Genomic DNA, 22,613 nt, shown 5'->3' with positions numbered 1-22,613 from the left:
ATTATAGAGGGGACTTGTACATACAATAGACATTACAGCATAACAGAAATACAGTTCAAAACAGATACCAAGAGGAGTGAGGGCCCTGCTCGTAAGCTTACAAACTATGAGGAAAAGGGGAGACACGAGAGGTGGATGGTAACAATTGCTATAGTTATTCGGACCAGCCATAGTGTAAGGCTTGGGTGTTCATGTAAAGCTGCATGAACCAGTTAATTAATTTTTTTTTTTTTTAATATAGGCCACACAGGGATCGTTAGGTTAATGCATTGAGGCGGTAGGCCAGTCTGAACAAATGAGTTTTTAGGGCACGCTTAAAACTGTGGGGATTGGGGATTAATCATATTATCCTAGGTAGTGCATTCCAAAGAATCGGCGCAGCACGTGTAAAGTCTTGGAGACAGGAGTGGGAGGTTCTGATTATTGAGGATGCTAACCTGAGGTCATCAGCGGAGCGGAGGGCACGGGTAGGGTGGTAGACTGAGACCAGAGAGGAGATGTAGGGTGGTGCTGAGCCATGGAGTGCTTTGTGGATGAGGGTAGTAGTTTTGTACTGGATTCTTGAGTGGATGGGTAACCAGTGTAATGACTGGCACAAGGTAGAGCCATCGGTGTAACGGTTGGTGAGGAATATGATCCTGGCAGCAGCATTCAGGACAGATTGGAGCGGGGAGAGTTTGGTAAGAGGGAGGCCGATTAGTAGAGAGTTACAATAGTCCAGACGAGAATGAATAAGTGAAACAGTAAGAGTTTTTGCAGAGTCGAAAGTAAGAAAAGGGCGAATTCTAGAAATGTTTTTGAGATGCAGGTAAGAAGAGCGAGCCAGTGATCGGATGTGGGGGGTGAATGAATGGAGGAGACAGGTTGTGGATGGCTTTGTACGTCATGGTTAGGGTTTTGTACTGGAGTCTCTGGGCAATGGGGAGCCAGTGAAGGGATTGACAGAGGGGAGAGGCCAGGGAATAGCGGGGGGACAGGTGGATTAGTCGGGCAGCAGAGTTTAGAATAGATTGGAGGGGTGCGAGAGTGTTAGAGGGGAGGCCACAGAGCAGGAGGTTGCAGTAGTCAAGGCGAGAGATGATGAGGGCATGGACTAGGGTTTTTGCAGATTCTTGGTTGAGGAATGAACAGATTTGTGAAATATTTTTGAGTTGAAGTCGGCAGGAAGTGGAAAGGGCTTGGATATGTGGTTTGAAGGAGAGATCAGCGTCAAGGATTACCCCGAGGCAGCGAGCCTGTGGGACTGTGGAGAGTGGGCAGCCATTTACTGTAATGGATAGGTTCGTTGGCGGGGTCGCGTGAGATGGGGGAAAGATGATGAATTCTGTTTTGTCCATGTTAAGTTTGAGAAATCTAGCGGAGAAGAAGGATGAAATAGTGGACAGACATGGAGGGATTCTGCTTAGTAGGGAGGTGATATCTGGTCCAGAGATGTAGATCTGTGTGACATCAGCATAGAGGTGATACTGAAAGCCATGAGATTCTATGAGCTGTCCCAGGCCAAAGGTGTAAATGGAGAAGAGCAGGGGCCCAAGGACTGAACTTTGTGGGACTCCGACAGATAGGGGGTGAGGTGAGGAGGTGGTGTGTGAGTGGGAGACGCTGAATGTTCGGTCTGTTAGGTATGATGAGATCCAGCATAGGGCCAAGTCTGTGATGCCAAGGGATGAGAGGGTTTATAATAATAGAGAATGGTCCACTGTGCAGCCGACAGGTCCAGGAGGAGGAGGACAGAGTAGTGTCGCTTGCTCTTGGTGGTTAAGAGGTCATTGGTGACCTTAGTTAGGGCAGTTTCAGTGGAATGGTGTGACCGGAAGCCAGATTGTATGTGGTCAAAGAGGGAGCAAGAAGAGAGATGGGAGCACAGTTCAAGGTAAACGTGTTGTTCCAGTAGTTTGGAGGCATAAGGGAGAAGTGATATAGGGCGATAGCTAGATACAGAGGATGGGTCAAGAGAGGGCTTTTTGAGGATAGGTGTGATGGAGGCATGTTTAAAGCTTGAAAGGAAAACACCAGTTGTTAGTGATAGGTTGAAGAGATGGGTTAGGGTTGGGATGAAGACTGTGGTGAGGTTTGGGATGAGGTGGGATGGGAGCGGGTCAAGTGCACAGGTGGTGAGATGCGATCTTGAGAGTAGAGTGGAGAGTTGATCTTCTGTAATGGTGGAGAAGTTGGTTTTGGAGGTGGAGGGCTGGGAAGTCGGGAGGAAGGGTTCTGGGGGTTGTTGACCAAAACTGTCTCTGATGCTATCAATCTTCTGCTTGAAAAATGAGGCATAGTCTTCAGCGGAGATAAGTGGGGAGGGAGGAGGTGCTGGGGGACGGAGGAGAGAATTGAAGGTGATGAATAACTGTTTAGGGTTGTGAGACAGAGAGGATATGAGAGATGAGAAGTAGGTTTGTTTAGCTGTGGCGAGTATGGTCTTGAAAGTAGTGAGGGACTGTTTGAATGCGATGAAGTGCTCGTTGGAGTGGGATCTTTTCCATCTGCGCTCAGCAGCCCTGGAAGCTCGCCTCAGTTCTTTGGTCAGGCTGGTGTGCCAGTGCTGTCTGTTGATTTTGCGAGGTTTGGTATGTGTAAGTGGGGCAGCAGATTCCAAAGCTGCAGCTATTGTGGTGTTATATAGAGCGGCAGCGTCATCCGCATTGTGTAAGGAACTTATGTCTGTGAGAGTGAGGAGGGATTCAGAGAATGAATGTAGGTCAAGGTATTTAAGATTTCTGCGAGGGTGTGAAAGTTTGTGGGGTGGGGATTGTAGACATGGAGTGGAGAGAGATGAGGATGTGAGAAGGTTGTGGTCAGAGAGTGGAAGAAGTGAGTTAGAGAGGTTAGATAGGGAGCAGAGGCGGGTGAAGATGAGGTCCAGTGTGTGACAGTCTTTGTGAGTGGCTGCAGAAGACCATTGAGTGAGGCTGAAGGAGGAAGTGAGAGATAGAAGTTTAGTGGCAGCTGAGAGAGAAGTGTCAATGGAGATGTTGAAGTCGCCCATGATGATAGCGGGGATGTTAGCAAGATTTTTACTAAACTGAATAACATTGAACAGCACAGTCAGTTTCCTGTGACAACTGCTGAGGCTGGAAATTCGCAACTGGGGGCCTAGCACCAAACAATATCTCATATGGGGACAGGCCATGTTTTGCAATGGGGTAGTACGAATGTGGTACAGTACAATGGGTAGGAGCTCTGGCCATGGAGCCGTAGTCTCCTGCATCATTTTGGTCAATTGTCCCTTCAGTGTGCCGTTCAGCCTCTCAACTTTCCCACTGGATTGTGGATGGTATGGAGTATGGAGAGCTACAGTGGATCCAAGCATTGTCAGAACCTCCTGATACACATGAGAAGAAAAGGCCGGGCCTTGGTCACTTTCAACGACCTCTGGAACACCATATCTACATATGACTTCCATCACCAGTTTCTTTGCTGTGGTTTTTGCAGTCATGTTAGTAACGGGGAAAGAAGACACACAAGTTGGTCCTTTTTCCAGAGACCATTGTCCATAAGTGCTCCATCAGCCTTCCACTGCTTCACTTCTTCCTTTGGGGACATTCTCTGTATCGTCATTACAGGAACTCTGTCACCTGAATTTGGAGGGAACAATCTTCAGCCATAGGGGCGGGGTTTTCGGGTGTTTGATTCACCCTTTCCTTACCCGCTGGCTGCATGCTGGCTGCAATATTGGATTGAAGTTCATTCTCTGTCCTCCATAGTACACGCCTGTGCAAGGCAAGGAATTGGGCCGTAACTTCAGGGAAAGGTCCCACAGAGATGGGTTTTGTAAGAGTATGTTTATTAGGTCTGCCATCTACACCGATTAAAACAAGCTCTTAGTCTGAGAATTGACATGGTGGGGCTGAGGAGGGGGGGTTCCGAGACTTAAAAGGAATATTGGAGTATGGGACTGGATTTGTGTAAGGTGGGAGGGCAGGAGCTGGAGTCTGTTGCGTGGTCCATTGATAAGGAACGGAGCTGTGTCCTTGTAGCTGGGGTGGGGGGCTGAAGTTGGAGCGGGAATTGCTGTGGCTGTTGATTTAACCTTTAATTTCCCTGCTGATGCAGAGCGGGCTAAGTTCTTAAAACTTTTTTACTATTTTCAATGCATCATCTGGAGTGGAAGTCTCGATGTCAGGTCTAACTGACATTGCCTCTTTCAATTCAGATTTAAGGACAGACATTAAAGCTGCCACAAAAAGGTGTGAATGGGCTTTATTATACAGTGAGAACCCCAAATCTTTAAACACTACCATAAGATGCCTATAGAACTTCTCGGCAGTCAAGGATATATTGGTGTCTTGGGGTTAAGGGGCATAGGGCTTACAGTCGGAAGAAAAGGCTTAATTTCCTGAGGAGGGACCACATCATCTAACAGGGAGCCCCCCTGTCCCAGATCATTATTTTTAATTATTCGTATTTCTAGCATATTACCCTCAAGCACTTTCTCAATTCCTTCTTGCAACGTAACAATAACAAAAACAATCAGAACTCACTTACTCTGTTGATCACTCAACTTGAATCAGGTGAATCTTTTACCAATCTTTCAATCACACTGATAACCAAACAATCACTTACAAGTTTCCTTCTAAAACTAGGCACCATATTTCACTTTCAACTTCAACTTACAATATTTCTTTCTACTGCAATACAATACTGTTGCTTTAAACAAAACACAGATCTCCCAGAGTGTACTACACGAAGGACCGAAAATACAGAGAATCTTGAACGCAGCTACGTGCCCCCTCCCATCCGAGACTTGAGCGGAGATAAGAATTCACAGCATTCCTCAACACAGAAAGGAGAAAGCAATCGCGCAGCTGTTTGATTCACCCCTCCCATCCGATATTTTAGAAATTTCACACATAAACAGAATACAGCAGTTCTCAGACTTAATTAATTTCTACCAAACCTTCATCACGCAATTCATGTGCCAGACCACCTTAGAAAAACCCATGATTGAGAATATCTTTCCTGCATTCTTAACAGATTTATTTCCCCGTCTTTGGGCTAACAGTATCAGATCCATCACACAAATTCAATGTCTTCTTTTTCTTCCATGGAAACATGATTCACCTTCTGAGCTAAATATCCTTACTTTAGTTGTGCACAATACTAGAGCGGCCATATAGTTTGCTCCACCGGGTCTACCTGTCCCCCACTGGGACAACCCAAAAACGCGGTACTCAGTGAAAGGAGGAGGGAGTCTCAGACTAACCCTCCGGACACCCCTGGACATATATATATATTTATATATTCCTGAGTTACGCATCCTACCCATCTTCGATCACCTCACCGCGTCTGATTCTAACAGTGATCAGGATTTCAGGGTATTTTGACTAAAAAGAATTACATCACTGGTCAATCCGGGGTGTCCGGATTATGAGGTACGGTTCGAGCACTGGGCCCCCAACTGAACTACACCTCTATATGATTCCACCCAAAATGGTGGGGACAAATCTCAGATCCTCTTTGCAGCACAAACACAGGAAAACCACACCAAATGGCCAGTCTGGTCAGTATAACTGCCAACTTACCGTGGTTGTTGTGGGGGATGATCAGTCCCAATTTCCAGTGCCTGTGTCCGGTCTGAGGGTCCTCTGTCTTGTCCTCCGGGGACAGAGGCATTCCTGTTTGGGGCCCCACATTTGGGCGCCAAGCTGTTTAGGGAGGATCTAAAGTGATCCTTTATGTTGACTCAGTGATTTTCAAATTGATCTACAGGGTGTTGCCGGCAACTGAATATGACCAGACAAACGTGTGTCTCTGTTTGGGGGGATCGAGCAGATCTCTGGCCCCCATTTATTGTGTATCACTTTTCATAATCATAGAAATTATACTTCAACCAATCAGCATAAGAACATGCTCACAGTTCTAAACCTATAAGAATACAGGAACAGTCTGTACGTCAAAGTCTCGTAGAACAATATACCTTCAGTCTCATGTCCTGTCCAGGTTGAAACAATCAAGGTCTCATAATGGCTGTGAACATTACCTAGTAACAAAATTTATCTTAAAACAGCAAGATAGAGTCAAAAAGCACAAAATGAAGCCTGCTTTCATTTTTCTTAGTTTAACCCTTCACAGTTTTCCAAATTTTTCGGACTGACTGACTGACCTTCATTTCTTAAAGAAATGATGGCCACTCGTTTTTCTTTACTTAGCTGCTTTTTTCTTGCCATAATACAAATTCTAACAGTCTATTCAGTAAGACTATCAGCTTTGTATCCACTAGACTTCTGCACAACACAACTGATGGTCCCAACCCCATTTATAAGGCAAGATATCCCATTTATTAAGCCAGACAGGGCACACCTGTGAATTGAAAACCATTCCGGGTGACTACCTCTTGAAGCTCATCAAGAGAATGCCAAGAGTGTGCAAAGCAGTCATCAAAGCAAAAGGTGGTCCCTTTGAAAAACCTAGAATATAAGACATAATTTCAGTTGTTTCACACTTCTTTGTTAAGTATATAATTCCACGTGTTAATTCATAGTTTTGATGCCTTCAGTGTGAATGTAAAATTTTCTTAGTCATGAAAATACAGAAAAATCTTTAAATGAGAAGGTGCGTCCAAACTTTTGGTCTGTACTGTATAGGGGGACCCAACGCTATTTTTTTAATTTTTTATTATTTATTAAAAAGGAGGGGACCACATTCTGTGACATGTATGTCTGGCTGTGTCACAAGATTCACTGTTATGTAAATTAGTACACATGCATAGTAAGCTGCGTTACCGCACGTAATACGCATGTGACCAGGAGACAGGCCAGTACACCAGGAGATGTGGAGGGGGTGGTAGGACTGCAACAACCCAGCAGCAGGACCGCTAACTCAGCCTTTGTGCAAGGAGGAACAGGAGTACTGCCAGAGCCCTGCAAAATGACCTCCAGCAGGCCACAAATGTGCATGTATCTGCACAAACGGTTAGAAACAGACTCCGTGAGGCTGGTCTGAGTGTCCGACGTCCACAGATGGGGGTCGTGCTCACAGCCCAACACCGTGCATGACCCATGGCATTTGCCACAGAACACCAGAATTGGCAAATTTGCCACTGGCACCCTGTGCTCTTCACAGATGAAAGCAGGTTCACACTGAGCACATGTGACAGACGCGACAGAGTCTGGAGACGCCGTGGAGAGCGATCTGCTGCCTGCAACATCCTTCAGCATGACCGGTTTGGCAGTGGGTCAGTAATGGTGTGGGGTGGCATTTCTTTGGAGGGCCGCACAACCCATGTGCTCACCAGAGGTAGCCTGACTGCCATTAGGTACCGAGATGAGATCCTCAGACCCCTTGTGAGACTATATGCTGGTGCGGATGGCCCTGGGTTCCTCCTAATGCAGGACAATGCCAGACCTCATGTGGCTGGAGTGTGTCAGCAGTTCTTGCAAGATGAAGGCATTGAAGCTATGGACTGGCCCGCCCGTTTCCCAGACCTGAATCTGATTAAACACATCTGGGACATCATGTCTCGCACCATCCACCAACATCACATTGCATCACAGACTGTCCAGGAGTTGGATGCTTTAGTTCAGGTCTAGGAGGAGATCATCCGCGACCTCATCAGGAGCATGCTCAGGCATTGCAGGGAGGTCATACAGGCACATGGAGGCCACACACACACACACTACTGAGCATCCTTTCCTTATCTTGAGGCACGTCTACTGAAGTTCTGCATGTTTTGTGTAGGTGTCCACACCACGTAACACAATAACAATCTTCTTTGATTATTTTGTGTTTCCAGGGCTTCCCTCCTGACGACACCATCAGGAGGTCGTCCTTCATATCCTTGATAGGGACAGGAACACACAAGAGGTTAAAAGGTACCTCCCTCAGGGGGTGAACAGATGCTAACAATATATAACAATAGAAAAAGTTTAAGTTGCACCCTGAATTTCTAAGAATGGTAACTATAGAACATTGGAATTGCATTACTGCCACAGAAAATAGGAAAATGCTACATTATGTACACATGAAATATTGGAAAAATGGAACTGCAAAATTACTATGAAAAATTACAGTAAAAAAAGAAGATACTTAGTGCATAGATTGGCCAATATATGTCAGGTCCACTTATTGGTGGTGAAGTGGTGGTGTTCTGCGGAGCGACTCACCTGAGTGTGCTGGAGGTGAAAATCCACTATTGCCTGCTGCTGCTCACAGTCTCTCCAGCATATGCAAGGTGGAGTTCCACGTTGTTAGTATGTCGCATATCGGCCAGTGAGCGGGAAGGCAGAAGTGATGCTGCAACGCAGACATGCTAGCAACAGGTTGATGTTCACCTATCCCAACCACTCATCTGTTTGTGTTTGATCCCAGTCCACAGTGCCTGAAATTGATGTTGTGCAGTGCACACCTGATTTGGTCTGCAACGTGTGTGCAGGACAGGAATGGCAAGCCTGGAAAAGTAGTGGCGAACAGCCACTGGCATCAGGTTTTTAAAACGGTCTGTCTCCACCAGCCATAATGGCAGCATTTCGTGTAATTTGCCAAGTAATTTGAAAATGCTGTCATTCAGGACCATGGCTTGTGGGTGGCTAAGGGTGTATCTCCTCTTTCTCTCGAGGGTTTGGGGGATAGAAAGCTGAACACTTCAATGGGATGGTGTGGAGATGCTCAATGACACTGATGGTGATGCTGTCACATCCTCTCTTTGTGGGTAGGCAGGTGGCCCTGTTAATTGTTAGATTGAGGAAGAGGCGGAGACCGCAGCAGAAGAGGGAGCAGGAGGAGGCTTAGATCTGTCATGATTTTTATGGTTTGCACTCCACTGTATCTCGTGGAATTCAGATGCCTCATCATGCACATGGTGCTCAGGTTTAGATTTATGCCTTGCTTCAGGATCAGACAGCATAGCGTGCAAACTACCTGTTGCTTGTCGTCAGCACATTCCCTGAAGAAATGCCAGGGGGCTCTATGGAGCCGCTTTTGGTGTGCAGATTTCAGCTTCACGGTGGGCAGTAGAAGATAATGTATTGGGAACATTGCACATAGTTTTGTAATTCAAAACATGAAGAGAAATGTATATAATTTTTAACTACTTTACATAAAATAACAAAAAATGAACATTGGTCCGGTCTAAAAAATTGTCTGCATTTGTCTTTTCAAACTCACAATATGTACTTTTCTTGTGGATTTAGCATTCCTGTGAATCACTAACCTAATATTTAGTTGTATACCCACAGTTTTTTAGAACTGCTTCACATCTACTGTATGTTGCAGAGTCAATCAACTTCTGACACCTATCAACTGTTATTCCAGCCCAGGAAGCTCGGACTACGTCCCACAATTTTTTGACATTTGTTAGCTTTGCCTCAGAAACTGCACTTTTAATGTCACCCCACAAGTGTTCTATCGGATGAAGGTCTGAGGACTGGGCTGGCAATTCCATAACCTCAATGGTGTTGGACTGGAATCAAGATTTTGCTCGTTTACTGGTGTGTTTAGGATCATTATTTTACAAAAACCGAACTTGTGGATATAATGACCAATATAACAATCCCTTGTATCTGGAGTGCCCATTACACTCCAACATGGGAAAACAGGGGCATAACTCCCATTCAAATAGAATCCTATCAACAACCAAGAGCCTAATGCCCCAAAGCAATTCATGTCAGAAAGTACAAAATATATATTTTATTAAAGCAAGTACACAATACAATAAAAATACGATACAAAATGAGGGTAGGGTGAACGACTACAGTGGAACACCAATCACATGGGAGAACACACCTGAAGCATAACCAAGTGCTATCAAAAGGCAGCCCAAAGGAAATAAATATCTCCACAGAGGGTCGGGTATTAACCCCAATGCTAGTGGGAGGGGAAAGGCATAAGAATCTAAAGTGCAATAGCCAGTGGCTGAATAACTGCTACATCCTATCCCTTATTTACACCCATCCCTACTCAAGCAATGACCATAAAGTGCAAGTGACTAAAAATGCGCCTATGTGGCATGCCGCCAGTTGAACTTACCCATGTGTGCACTCCCAAGCGATCGGTATCCCACAGAAAAGCCCCGACGCGCGTTTCGCGCACTGCGCTTCCTCGGGGGGCTTCCCGCGAAACGCCCCTTTTTAATGCTCTCCTGATTTTTGGAAATGGTTTTTCTGCACACTACTCGCAAAGAGATGGTGAAAGTTGATTTAATTACTACTAGAAAACACACAGCGGTTCAGAAAAATTACTTCTTTGGCCTACAAATGGCAATGAGACCACTGAAGCCATTTATTTCCCAGACTACTAGAAAACACACAGAGGATTAAATGCACAGTACTCCCACAGACAGGGTATGCATATTACACACAGTGGCTTAAAGGCACAGTGCTCCCACAGACAGGGGATGCAGAGTACACACAGCGGCTTGTGGCACAGTACTCCAACAGATATGGGTTGCATAGTACACAACAGCTTTTAGCACAGCACTCCCACAGGTGAGATTGCAGAGTACACACACGGTTTTGGCACAGTACTCCCAGAGGAGGTTGCAGAGCACACACAGTAACTTCTTTGCAGAGTGCGCAGTCAGTTTCTGTCCATCACAACAGCTGCGTCCTTAAACTAATAAGAGCAGAATGGCGGTGGCACTCATGATCCGGCCTTCATATAGGCCGAGTCATGAGGTGCACCGGCCAATCACAGCCATGCAAACACTTGGCACGGCTATGATGGCTCTGGAAGTGCCCACAGTATAAAAGCTTATTGATTGGCTGCTGTGCAGCCTTTTAACAAGTTTTAGTAGACTGGCAAACCCAAACAGGAAAACAAACGTACAATAAAAAGTCAGTGCTCGGGTTTCGGCACCGGACCCCGAACTTTCACTCCTCCCTATTAGACAGAGCACAAAGTGACTGTTTCTTTAAACATTACAGAGTTATCTATTTCAAGTGTTTATTTCTGTTAATGTTGATGAATAATAATTATTAACAAAAAACACCTGCAAAATCTTCCTAAATGGTTCGAAAGGTTCCTTAGTCTGTTTCAGTAGGCTCTACAATCATGGAGTAGATTGCTGACTCGACAGATGTCCAGAAGACAGTCACTGACACACTCCACGAGGAGGGTAAGCCACAAAAGGTCATTGCTAAAGAAGATGGCTGTTCACAGAGTGATGTATCCAAGCATATTAATGGGAAGTTGAGTGGAAGGAAAAAGTGTGGTAGAAAAAAGTGCACATGCGAGTGGGATAACCGCAGCCTTGAAGGGATTATTAAGAAAAGGCCATTCAAAAATTTGGGGGGTTTCACAAGGAGTGGACTGCTGCTGGAGTCATTGCTTCAAGAGCCACCACAAATAGTCATATCCTAGATATGGGCTACAAGTATCACATTTCTTGTGTCAAGCCACTCATGACCAATAGACAACGCCAGAAGCATCTTACCTGGGCCAAGGAGAAAGAACTGGACTGTTGCTCAGTAGTCCAAGATGTTGTTTTCAGATGAAAGTAAATTTTGCATCAAATTTGGAAATCAAGGTCCCAGAGTCTGGATGAAGAGTGGAAAGACATAGCATCCAAGCTACTTGAGATCTAGTGTGAAGATTCCACAATCAGCGATGGTTTGGGGAGCCATGTCATCTGCTGGTGTATGTCCACTGTGTTTTATCAAGACCAAAGTAAGCGCAGCCGTCTACCTGGAAATTTTAGAGCACTTCATGCTTCCCTCTGCCGACAAGCTTTTTGGAGATGGAAATTTCATTCTCCAGCAGGACTTGGCACTTGTGCGCACTGCCAGAAGTACCAATACATTGCCACATTGATGCAGTTATTGATGCAAAAAGAGCCCCGACCACATATTGAGTGCGTTTACTGAACATATGTTTCAGTAGGCCAACATTTTGGATTTTAAAATCATATTTTTCAAGCTGGTGTTATAAAGTATTCTATTTTACTGACATGATAATTTTTGGGTTTTCTTGGCTGTAAACCATAATCATCAACATTAACAGAAATAAACACTTGAAATACAGTTAAGTCCATATATATTTGGATTGGACAGAGACAACATTTTTCTAATTTTGGTTATAGACATTACCACAATGAATTTTAACCCCTTCATGACCATGGGATTTTTCATTTTTCCGTGTTCGTTTTTCACTCCCCTCCTTCCCAGAGCCATAACTTTTTTATTTTTCCGTCAATTTGGCCATGTGAGGGCTTATTTTTTGCGGGACAAGTTTTACTTTTGAACGACATCATTGGTTTTAGCATGTCGTGTACTAGAAAACGGGAAAAAAATTCCAAGTGCGGTGAAATTGCAAAAAAAGTGCAATCCCACACTTGTTTTTTGTTTGGCTTTTTTGCTAGGTTCACTAAATGCTAAAACTGACTTGACATTATGATTCTCCAGGTCAGTACGAGTTCATAGACACCTAACATGACTAGGTTATTTTTTATCTAGGTGGTGAAAAAAAATTCCAAACTTTGCTAAAAAAAAAAAAAAATTTGCGCCATTTTCTGATACTCGTAGCGTCTCCATTTTTCGTGATCTGGGGTCGGTTGAGGGCTTATTTTTTGCGTGCCGAGATGACGTTTTTAATGATAGCATTTCGGTGCAGATACGTTCTTTTGATCGTCCGTTATTGCATTTTAATGCAATGTCGCGGCGACCTAAAAAACGTAATTCTGGCGTTTCGAATTTTTTTCTCGCTACGCCGTTTAGCGATCAGGTTATTGCTTTTTTTTAGTTGATAGATCGGGCGATTCTGAGCGCAGCGATACCAAATATGTGTACATTTGATTTTTTTTTTATTGATTTAAACTTTTATATTTTTTTTATTTTTTTCACATTTTTTTTTACTTTTTTTTTTTTTTTACTTTTGCCATGCTTCAATAGCCTCCATGGGAGGCTAGAAGCAGGCACAACGCGATCGGCTCTGCTACATAGCAGCGATCTGCTGATCGCTGCTATGTAGCAGAATTGCAGGTGTGCTGTGAGCGCCGACCACAGGGTGGCGCTCACAGCGACAGGCAATCAGTAACCATAGAGGTCTCAAGGACCTCTATGGTTACAATGGAGACGCATCGCCGACCCCCGATCATGTGACGGGGGTCGGCGATGCCGTCATTTCCGGCCGCCCGGCCGGATGCGGTAGTTAAATGCCGCTGTCTGCGATTGACAGCGGCATTTAACTAGTTAATAGGTGCGGGCAGATCGCGATTCTGCCCGCACCTATTGCGGGCACATGTCAGCTGTTCAAAACAGCTGACATGTCCCGGCTTTGATGCGGGCTCACCGCCGGAGCCCGGCATCAAAGCGGGGCTTCTGACCTCGGACGTACTATCCCGTCCGAGGTCAGAAAGGGGTTAAACAAAACAATCAATTCAGATGCAGTTGAAGTTCAGACTTTCAACTTTCATCTGAGTGTATCCTCATTAAAATTGGATGAAGGGTTTAGGAGTTTCAGCTCCTTAACATGTGCCACCATGTTTTTCAAAGGACCAAAAGTAATTGGACAGATGAAATAATTTTAAATAAAATGTTCATTTCTAGTACTTTGCTGGCAATGACTGCCTGAAGTCTTGAACTCATGGACATCACTAGACGCTGTGTTTCCTCCTTTTTGATGCTTTGCCAGGCTTTCACTAGCTGTTTGTTTGTGGGCCTTTCTGTCTGAAGTTTCGTCTTTAACAAGTGAAATGCATGCTCAATAGGGTTGAGATCAGGTGACTGACTTGGCCATTCAAGAATATTCCACTTCTTTGCTTCAATAAACTCCTGGTTTGCTTTATGTTTCGGGTCATTGTCCATCTGTAGTATGAAACGATGACCAATCAGTTTGGTTGCATTTGGCTGGATCTGAGCACATAGTATGGCTCTGAATACCTCAGAATTCATTCGGCTGCTTCTGTCCTTTGTCACATCATCAATAAACACTAGTGACCCAGTGCCACTGGCAGCCATGCATGCCCAAGCCATCACAATGACCCTGCTGTACTACACCTTCGCCATACTTTTCTCTTTCCATCATTCTGGTAGAGGTTGATCTTGGTTTCATCTGTCCAAAGAATGTTCTTCCAGAACTGTGCTGGCTTTTTTAAATGTTTTTTTAGCAAAGTCCAGTCTAGTCTTTTTATTCTTGATGCTTATGAGTGGCTTGCACCGTGCAGTGAACCCTCTGTATTTACTTTCATGCAGTCTTCTCTTTATGGTAGATTTGGATATTGATACGCCGACCTCCTGGAGAGTGTTGGTCACTTGGTTGGCTGTTGTGAAGGGGTTTCTCTTCACCATGGAGATTATTCTGCGATCATCCACCACTGCTGTCTTCCGTGGGCGCCCAGGTCTTTTTGCATTGATGAGTTCACCAGTGCTTTCTTTCTTTCTCTGGATTTTGCCACTCCTAATATTGTAGCAATTTCTCGGATGGGTTTTTTTCTGATTTCGCAGCTTAAAGGGAAGGTGCCGCGTTTTAATATTGTAAAAAAAAACAACCTCTTTAATTCCTTATTTTTATAAGTTATTTTCAAGTGCACAGTATTTATTGTTTTTTTTTATTCATTTTTTTTTCTGCCACTGGGCGCCGCCATTTTGATTTGCAGGACTGTAAGTGTAGCTGCACGACACTTACAGTCTTCACATACGGCTGCCCTGGACATAGACAGCTGCAGTCGGGAGGCGACCCCATAGCTAGTAATGCATTATAAGCTTCTCTCTGCTCAGATGTGGCCACGCCCCCTGGGCGGTCTCCACATCACAGCAGAGGCAGGAGATTGGCGCCATCTTGCTTCAGCCTATAGTGGAGTGTACCTGTGAGCTCCACTGTGACTGAGAGCTGCGCTGTTGGAGGGGCAGCTCCATCTGTCTCCCCTCACACTCAGCAGCCATTCCCTGTCCTCTGCTGCCTGTAATCTCTAGAATCGCTAGAGTCTGAAGTGCTGGGGTCTGATGTTCTCTTATCAGGAGCTGCAGAGAGGTAACAGGGGGATGGGGGAGAATCTCTGTGCTGCTCGACCTCTCACTGCAGCTCCTCACAGGACATCAGACCCTGCATCTAATCCTCTCCTGTGTGATAGTATCTGCTGAGCCGTGTATCTAATCCTATCCTGTGCTGACCTGTGTATCTAATCCTGTGGAATACTGACTGCTGAGCCGTGTATCTAATCCTATCCTGTGCTGACCTGTGTATCTAATCCTGTGGAATACTGACTGCTGAGCCGTGTATCTAATCCTCTCCTGTGTGATACTGTCTGGTGAGCCGTGTATCTAATCCTATCCTGTGTGATAGTGTCTGCTGAGCAGTGTATCTAATCCTCTCCTGTGTGATAGTGTCTGCTGAGCCGTGTATCTAGTCCTATCCTGTGCTGACCTGTGTATCTAATCCTGTGGAATACTGCTGAGCCGTGTATCTAATCCTATCCTGTGTGATAGTGTCTGCTGAGCAGTGTATCTAATACTCTCCTGTGTGATAGTGTCTGCTGAGCCGTGTATCTAATCCTATCCTGTGCTGACCTGTGTATCTAATCCTGTGGAATACTGACTGCTGAGCCGTGTATCTAATCCTCTCCTGTGTGATACTGTCTGGTGAGCCGTGTATCTAATCCTCTCCTGTGTGATACTGTCTGGTGAACCGTGTATCTAATCCTATCCTGTGCTGACCTGTGTATCTAAGGTTATGTGCACACGTCCGGATTTTTAGCGTTTTTTTTTTTTTGCGGAATTTCGCCATAAAAACGCTAACATTATGCATCCTATCATTTAGAATGCATTCCTCATTTTTTGTGCAGATGTTAGCATTTTTTTCCGCAAAAAAAACGCATACCGCAAAAAATCCGGACATGCTCTATCTTTTTGCGGATTTCCTATCAAAAAGGACATTCTGGAAAATTAAAAAACGCAAAAAATCCACGCAAAAACGCGCAAATTCCGCGCGAAAAAAGCACGCAGATTTCTGGCAGAATTCTCAGGATTATGTCAGGAAAAAATCCTGACGTGTGCACATAGCCTAATCCTGTGATATACTGACTGCTGAGCCGTGTATCTAATCCTCTCCTGTGTGATACTGTCTGCTGAGCCATGCATCTAATCCTATACTGTGTGATACTGACTGCTGAGCCATGTATCTAATCCTATACTGTGTGATATTATGCTGAGCCGTGTATCTAATCCTCTCCTGTGTGATACTGTCTGGTGAACCGTGTATCTAATCCACTTCTATGCACTCCTCTCCCCCCTGCATATCTTTCCCCATTGCACACACAACTCAATGCATGCGATAACAGGAGCTGCGGGCGTCATGCTGTATTATGGCATTATGTGAGATCTATATGACGGTATTATGTGATCTGTATGGTGGTACTATGGTTGATCAGTATTGTGAGAATTATATGGTGGTATTGTGTGTGATCTATATGGCGGTATTATGTGAGAACACTGGCAGCATTATGTGTGATCTATATGGCGGTATTATGTGAGAACACTATGGCGGTATTATGTGTGATCTATATGGCGGTATTATGTGAACACTATGGCAGTATTATGTGTGATCTATATGGCGGTATTATGTGAGAACACTATGGCAGTATTATGGGTGATCTATATGGCGGTATTATGTGAGAACACTATGGCAGTATTATGTGTGATCTATATGGCGGTATGTGAGAACACTGGTGGTATTATGTGTGATCTATATGGTGGTATTATGTGAGAACTGTATGACAGTATTGTGTGATCTATTTGATAGTATTGTGTGTGATCTATATGGCGGTATTATGTGAGAACACTATGGCAGTATTCTCTTCAGAAAGCGGACCCATTCTATGGTGGTTCTGGCTGAGCACCTGCACGCGGGTCTGGGGTAATAGAGGGGGCAGCATGACCTCCAGTTAGGTGCAGTCAGGGGAAAGCTGGAGAGGCAGCTGAAGAGAGGGGTCTCATTTTTATTGTTACTATATGGCTACATTTCCTTCCCAGCGTCATCCCAGACTGCGCCTGTCACCTCGCTTTCACATATTGCCAGGACAGGATGGGGAAGACAGGATCTGAGGAGGGGAATGGTGTCTGCATGCAAAGTCTGGATCAGAACAGGCCATCAATCCGCAGAAATGTTTCCTGGATTTCTGTGGAGCAAACAAGCAGATGGTCCATCCATGTGTATAAAAGACAGCGCTCTATGTACAATCCCTGGCTGCTCCGCACACCGAACAGGGTGCCCCCATAGACCAGCACACTGCTCTCCTGAAATACTCTGTACTGCTGTCACCCTGCTCCCTCCACCACATATCTCCCAGAATCCTTGCTGCCTGCCATCCTCGGTGACCGTAGACTTGTCAGTATAAGGCTGCTTTCACACTAGCATCGGTACGGGCCCATCGCAGTCTTACGACGCTTCCGCTGCGCCATTGTAAGGTCTGGGGAGGAGGGGGCGGTGTTTCTGCCGTGCATGTGCAGTTGAAAATGGTGGACTCGACGCACAAACGTTACATGTAACTTTTTTTGTGGCGGCGGTCCACCAAAACATGACGCAACCGTCGCACGACAGTTACGACCTGTGGCAATGCGTCGGTAATGTTAGTCTATGGGGAAAAAACGCATCCTGCAGACAACTTTGCAGGATGCGTTTTTTCTCCTGAATGACTCATTGCAACGTACAGCCAACAACGCTAGTGTGAAAGTAGCCTAAGGCTGCCGTCCACGCTCAGTATTTGGTCAGTATTTTACCTCAGTATTGTGATAAATACAGAAGTGGTGCATATGTTTGTTATACTTTTCCTCTAATTGTTCTACTCCGGGTTTTGGCTTACAAATACTGAGGTAAAATACTGACCAAATACTGATAGTGTGACGGCAGCCATACTCTGCAGTCACCAATAAAATGGCTGCTCACTGGGTTCCTGAATATCATCCTCTCTAATCCCTTAGCAAACACCCAGAAGGAGAGGAGAGGAGACATCACACACGTCAGCAGACGCCGCCCATAATTACTGCAGTGCTGTAATGTGAGCTAGTTGTACACTAGGTTTTTCTGAAATTTCAGCAGCTGCTCCCCCTAGTGTTGAAAAGTGGAAATTCCAAAACTTTTCAAATTATTTTTCATATTTGATTAAATTATAAACAAATGATAATATTTTTTAAGAAAATGTAATCATTAATTCTTTACATTTTTTTTTTGATGGCACCTTCCCTTTAAGGTTGGATTGTTTCACCTGCATGGAGAACATTTTTGTCCGCATGTTAACTTCACAGCAAAACCTTCCAAATGCAAGCACCACACCTCAAATCAACTCCAGGCCTTTTATCAGCTTAATTGAGAATTACATAACGAAGGGATTGCCCACAGCTGTCCATGAAATAGCCTTGGAGTCAATTGTCCAATTACTTTTGGTCCCTTTAAAAACAGGGTGGCACATGTTAAGGAGCTGAAACTTCTAAACCCTTTATCCAATTTTAATGTGGATACCCTCAAATGAAAGCTGAAAGTCTGAACTTCAACTGCTTCTGAATGGTTTGTTTAAAATTCATTGTGGTAATGTCTATAACCAAAATTAGAAAAATGTTGTCTCTGTCCAAATATATATGGACTTAACTGTAGATCACTGTTTGTAATGACTATCGGAGTTTCACTTTTTGCATTGAAGAACTGAAATAAATTAACTTTTTGATGATATTCTCATTTAGTGAGAAGCACTTGTATCTTCACCGCCCCCTTTGATTGACAACTCTGGTTTTATAGAGCCAGAGAAGATAAATGAAAATCAGGCAGTTGGGAAGATGTATGTAAATGAATGGCCGAGCCTTAGCTCACCAAGCACCTGTACTTCATTTGAACAGTTATTCTGTGCTGACAAGAGTCCATTTAAAGCCAATGACCCTTTCAGTGGAAACACCCAAATCCTGTTTTTCAGGGCTTCTGTTGGAAACTTAACAAAACTAGTGAGGTGAGGGTAAGGCTAGGTTCACATTGCGTTCATTGACAACGTTAAACGGACTACGTTACACCACGGCATAACGCGGTGTAACGTAGTCCGTTAACGCCGCCATTGAATGCAATGGCGAACGCATCGCTAGCGCACGCCCACAATGGGCATGCGCTAGCGAAGTGCTGTCATTTGAGTGACGGACCAGAGACGCTGGCTGCAGCGTTTCCGGGTCCTTCACTGCTATTACTCACAGCGGGGAGCTTCACACTGCTGTGTGACATATCGTCTCAGACAGGAGAGGGAAGCAGTGGGGAGCAGCTCCTGTCACACTGAATTACAAGTGTTATACTTTATGAGGGTAGGAATAGTGTAAAAATGTTGTATCTTCCCCAGTGTACCCCTTTTAAGGCAAAACGACCCACAAACGAGCAAAAATTGAAGTCAACTACAGTAAAGGCCTTGCAAAGCATCACAAAGGAGGAAACCAAGCATTTGGTGATGTCCATGGCTTCCAGACTTCAGGCAGTTGTTGCCTGCAAATGATTCTCTACAAACTATTAAAAATAAACACTTCATTTATGGTAAAGTTACCGTAATTTGTCCAATTACTTTGAGCCCCTGAAATGAGGAGGCTTCGTAGAAAAATTGTTGCAAATCCTGAACGTTTCACAGTATATTTTTGTTCAAACCCTGTAATCAAGCCTGAAAGTCTACACTTCAATTGTATCTCAATTGTTTAATTTTAACCGACTGACATCAGGCGTAATAGTACGTTGATGTCTGATACACTCCCCTTTGATGTGGCCTCCATCGGTTAGCCCACATCTTTCCGGGGACATGTCAACCGTTTTGTACAGCTGACATGTGCCCGCAATAGCCGCGTGTGGAATCGCGATCCACACGTGGCTATTAATCAGTTAAATGCCGCTGTCAAACTGACAGCAGCATTTAAATCTTACTTCCTGTAATTGCGCTGGAAATACACACACCGGTGACCCCCATCACGTGATTGCGGGTCACCGATGCATTGGCATGACAATTTGAGGTCTCCTGGAGACCTCTATGGCTGTCAGTGCCAGCTTGTTGTGAGCGCCACCCAGTGGTCGGTGCTCATAGCAAGTGAGTAAATCTGCTATAGGCCGGAGTAACACTACGTATAATACGGACGAGTGCTATGTGAGACAACATCACATAGCACTCGTACCAATGTTAAATCTATGGGGAAGCTCACATCACTGTTTTTTTTTTCCTCGGGCGTATTCTACGTGCGAGTGAAATTGCAGCATGCTGCGATTTTATGCGTATATGGGCCGAGCCTTGCCAATGCAAGTCTATGGGTGTGTGAAAAAAATTGGACATCACAGACCATCCGTGTGACTTGCGAGAAATATGCACACATTTTCCTCATTTCAGCCCATTGAGTCATTAAATTCAATGAGGAAAAGCAGTAAGAAATGTAAAATCATACGCATCTCATACGGAGCTCATACGGATACTTAGATGCGAGGAAATCGCATCGTCGCATTGCAAACGGATTACATACGGAGAACATTGCTGCGTTTCTCAGGCGAGAGAATTGGACCGATTTTTTATACGATAAGTGTGACGCCGGCCATATAGATGCGATCTCAAGATCGCCTCTATGTAGCAGAGCTGATCAGGTTGTGGCAGCTTCTAGTCTCCTATGGAGACTATTGAAGCATGCCAAAAGTAAAAAATAAAAATGTTTTTAAAAATACACTGCTCAAAAAAAATTAAGGGAACACTAAAATCCCACATCCTAGATATCACTGAATTAAATATTCCAGTTGTCAATCTTTATTCATTACATAGTGGAATGTGTGGAGAACAATAAAACCTAAAAATTATCAACGGAAATCACAACTAATATCCCACGGAGGTCTGCAGTTGGAATGATGCTCAAAATCTAAGTGGAAAATGAAGTTACAGGCTGATCCAACTTCAGTGGAAATGCCTCAAGACAAGGAAATGATGCTCAGTAGTTTGTATGACCTCCCTACAACGCTTGGACATGCTCCTGATGAGGCGGTGGATGGTCTCCTGAGGGATCTCCTCTCAAACCAAGACTAAAGCATCCAACTCCTGGACAGTCTGTGGTGCAACGTGACGGTGGTGGATGGTGCGAGACATGATGTCCCAGACGTGTTCAGTCGGATTCAGGTCTGGGGAACGGGCGGGCCAGTCCATAGCTTCAATGCCTTCATCTTGCAGGAACTGCTGACATACTCCAGCCACATGAGGTCTGGCTTTGTCCTGCATTAGGGCCAACCCGCACCAGCATATGGTCTCAAAAGAGGTCTGAGGATCTCATCTCGGTACCTAATGGCAGTCAGGCTACCTCTGACGAGCACATGGAGGGCTGTGTGGCCCTCCAAAGAAATGTCACCCCACACCATTACTGACCGGTCATGCTGAAGGATGTTGCAGACGGCAGATCACTCTCCACGGCATCTCCAGACTCTGTCACGTCTGTCACATGTGCTACATGTGCGCAGTGTGAACCTGCTTTCATCTGTGAAGAGCACCGGGCATCAGTGGCAAATTTGCCAATCCTGGTGTTCTGTGGCAAATGCCAAGCATCCTGCACGGTGTTGGGCTGTGAGCACAACCCCCATCTGTGGACGTTGGGCACTCAGACCATCCTCATGGAGTCTGTTTTTAACCGTTTGTGCAGACACATGCACATTTGTGGCCTCCTGGAGGTCAGTTTGCAGGGCTCTGACAGTGCTCCTTCTGTTTCTCGTGGCACAAAGGCTGAGGTAGCGGTCCTGCTTCTGGGTTGTTGCCCTCCTACGGCCCCCTCCACGTCTCCTGGTGTGCTGGCCTGTTTCCTGGTAGCACCTCCAGTCTCTGGAGACTAGGCTGACAGACACAGCAAACCTTCTTGCCACAGCTCGCATTGATGTACCATCCTGGATGAGCTGCACTACCTGAGCCACTTGTGTGAGTTGTTGAGTCTGTCTCATGCTACCATGAGTGTGAAAGCACAACCAACATTCAAAAGTGACCAAAACATCAGCTAGAAAGCATTGGTACTGAGATGTGGTCTGTGGTCCTCACCTGCAGAACCAATCCTTTTTATTGAGTCTGTCTTGATAATTGCCACTAATTTCCATCTGTTGTCTATTGCATTTGCACATCAGCATGTGAAATTGATTGTCAGTGTTGCTTCCTAAGTGGACAGTTTGATTTAACAAAAGTTTGATTTACTTGGAGTTATATTCTGTTTTAAGTGTTCCTTTTATTTTTTTGAGCAGTGTAATAAAAAATATAAAAGTTCAAATCACCCCCTTTTCGCCACATTCAAAATAAAACAATAAAAACAAAATCAAACACACACATATTTGGTATCGCCGCATTCAGAATCGCCCGACCTATTAAAAAAAAAAGGACTAACCTGATTGCTAAATGGCATAGCAAGAAAAAAAGTAAAAAGCCAGAATTATGTTTTTTTTTTGTCATCGCGACACTGCATTAAAATGCAATAACGGGTGATCAAAAGATCGTATCTGCAACAACATGGTATTAAAAAACGTCAGCTCAGAGTACCAAAAAATAAGCCCTCACCCAACCCAAGATCATAAAAAATGATCGGGTATTGGAAAATTGCGCAATTTTTTTTTAAAAACAAAGTTTGGAATTTTGTTTGCCACTTAGATAAAAAAAAGAACCTAGACATGTTTGATGTCTATGAACTCGTAATGACCTAGAGAATCATAATGGCAGGTCAGTTTTAGCATTTACT

This window comes from Ranitomeya imitator, chromosome 6 (assembly GCF_032444005.1).
Source record: "Ranitomeya imitator isolate aRanImi1 chromosome 6, aRanImi1.pri, whole genome shotgun sequence".
NCBI classification, from domain to species: Eukaryota; Metazoa; Chordata; class Amphibia; order Anura; family Dendrobatidae; genus Ranitomeya; species Ranitomeya imitator.
This window is presented reverse-complemented; position numbering follows the sequence as displayed.